Genomic DNA, 3,082 nt, shown 5'->3' on the forward strand with positions numbered 1-3,082 from the left:
ATACTTTCATCGATGAGGGTGAGCGATTTGTGAAATTTTGCATATCATACGCCGATTTGCGATTTGCTTGCCGCACGGTGAGTGAAAGCGTGGAAAGCGTTAAAGGAAATTTCGCTTGTGCAAATTTAATTTTGCCACTTTCCGCCAACGCGGCAGCCTTGAAGAATTGCCTGGCAGCGTAAGGAAAGTGCGTAAGCAGTTGAGGGGAACAGACGGGCGGATGAAAAGAGACACAACCCAAAATTTGGGTTGAATTGGCTTGGCGTCTCGCTGACTAACTAACTGACGCTGCGCCAGGGGACGGGGGAGGCGATTGTATTGCGTATTTTTTTGCGCGTCTGCAATTGCGATTGTTTGTCTGATTGTCTGTCTGGCTGCCGACTTGGGTGTGCTGCCGCTTGTGCCAATCTCCTGCACGTTGCCGCTGTCGACAGTCGGTCGCTGATTGTATTTGGGTTTTAGGTTATTAGGTTAGGTTTCTGTTAAATTTCAAAATACGAAACGGAGTTGGTGCGTGCAAAAAAAAAACATGCGACCGCTGTGTAAATTTGCGGGTGTGATGCTTGTTGCTGTTTGCGTTAGCGTTTGCCAAAGCTCTGTTTTCAATGCTGTTATTGGTATTACAGTATTTTTCTTTTGTTGCTATCATCCTTAGGCAGGCGAGTGTATTTTAAATAAATTTAAATAAATTTGCACACTATGTCAAATATTTTCTGAACTATGTGTGTACGTGCACTGCTGTAATTGTGCCTGTGTGTATGCGTGCGATTGACATTTGACAGCTGACAATACTTGCGGTACATTTATAAATGTCAACGCATGTTTTCCTTTGTATACCTTCAAGTGTTTTCGCGGGTTTTCGCAAATCATATTTGCCATTTTGCACGGGGCAAAGCGTGGCGTAGTTTGAATTGGGGTGGTATTTTTGGGACCCACTGTAAAGATTACATTACATTGCATTACAACAAATCGGGCAGAAAATGCGGGGGTTCGTAATGAATGTGACATTAATGCTGTCAAGTAATTGTGGGAATTTCGCACTCGAAATAATCAGCCTATACTCGAAATTTTGTGGGTATAAAGGTGTGAGGGACATATGAATGTGAATACAATGGATTCCTAAATTAACTACTTAGTGATATCCTTAGGACATTTTTTACAAAAATGGTTTGCCTCTACTGAAACCTTCGACCACCGAAGCTATTGGTGAAAGGTTTTGGTAAAGGCCCAGACCGACGAAGAGTGGTTAGACCAAAATAAAAACCACTGAGCCGCGCGTATGACTGAACCGTCTCATTCGTAGGATGAAGGTCGGTTCGTTGGTCGAAGTGTTTTGTCATCTTGTTGAAAAGCAATTAGCAAAGTTTAGCTATTGTGAAATACACAGCACCTTGACGGTTTTAATAAATTTAGGTAAAATATCATACAGAGATAGGCTGTTTTCTGAAACACATTCTGGAGAAATGCATAGTTGACTAAGTATCCTTACCTTCACTCTTGCAATTGACGGACACACTCAGAGATAGTGTTAACTTAATCCTTCCGGACCGGGTATTTGTAGCTGCGTTAAACCTGTTCTTCCTTTGGGCATGCAAGCCTATGCCCTGAGCAAACAGTCGCGAGTCTGTACGTTTTTTCATTGCTCGTTTCTTACAGCCCTAGTTTTAGGTGGTTTGTAGGTATTCCAATTCCTTTATGATGCGGCGCAGTTGTCCATCTCACAAATTCGCAGCTCGCTAGTTTATTCCTGCATGAGTCCCTTTAACTAGGTATCCATATTAAGGTCACTTCGAATTGTCATTGAGATCAATTCCCTTCAACAAGTTACGAGCTAATAAAAGAAGAGGGCCCAAATTACTGCGTGATTATCTGATGAATTGCTCAAGTGGGTCCCCGCGGGTCAGTGGTGTTTTATGTAACCTAGCACCTGCAATTGGAAAACACTCTCGTAGTCTGGTAGTGAAAATCCCTGCACCTACAATTAGTTCCATATTTAATTATTCTGCGAAGAGCCTCCGAGTACCTGGTCCTCTCACATCCAGTCATGGCATTTGAGGATTTTTATTGATGTTTTGGTGTTGGTCCAGACCTTGGTATAAAAAAGTCCGTGGGCAGTGCTTTTGTATCGAATAGTGGTCTATTAAGGTTAGAGCTGGGTCCTAATGGCCCTTATGAACAGGACCCTAAAACCCGTTATCTGGTTGCGTTGCTAGCACCTAAGTTTTCCCATGAATTGTACCCTAAATTCAGCCGGATTTTCTTCTTAATGCATTTATGTTTTCTAGCCGCCCTGCCCGGCGGCGGGAGAGACTCTTAACCGAAAATTCTTTACTGATGGTACGGCTACCTCAACGCAACTAGCTTAACGTGCTAGAAATAGACTAGAAAGGAGACGGTTGGAAGGGATCTATAAGGGTAGAGGGTGAGAGAAGAGAACCGGGAGGGCGAGTAGCTTGAAGACATCTGTGCAGGCTTATGCGCTTCGGAATCGACGTTCCACTACCTGACCATGAAGGAGTAACAAAACCCATGTAGTTCCTACTCAGTTAATAACAAAGATGCAGGAGTAGTTGCGCTACCAGTTGAACCGTTCGAATACGGCTGCGAGGAACTAATAAAATCAGCTTTTATGCAGAATGTGATCGGACGAACGTATCCCCGCAGACTAGAACTGAAGTTTGCTCAGCCCAATTCTAAGGAAGTATATGATATTTCAGTCTGCAGCGTTTAGCGCAGAATCAGCTTCCTAAATATCTATGGCATATAAGTTTTTATCAAGCAAATTGTTAGAGCCTTATCCGTGCGGCTTTGTGTCTGGTCAATCCACCATCAACCATAATATGGCAGACCATAGGAAATGCCTGTGAAAGAGAATCGAAAGGGTTACGTCTGTAGCCACCTTCGATAGCAAGAATAGGCCATCTCTGGGAAAGGCCTGTGAAAGAGAATTGAAAGGGTCACATCTTTAGCCACCTTTGATAGCAAGAATAGGCAATACCTGGGAAATTGTGTGATGTAATTTTTTGCATCTTGGAAAATTATATAATGGGTGATTTTTTTGAGGTTAGGATTTTCATGCATT

Source organism: Rhagoletis pomonella, unplaced genomic scaffold (genome assembly GCF_013731165.1).
Source record: "Rhagoletis pomonella isolate Grant_MI unplaced genomic scaffold, Rhpom_1.0 Rhpom_scaffold_00008, whole genome shotgun sequence".
NCBI classification, from domain to species: domain Eukaryota; kingdom Metazoa; phylum Arthropoda; class Insecta; order Diptera; family Tephritidae; genus Rhagoletis; species Rhagoletis pomonella.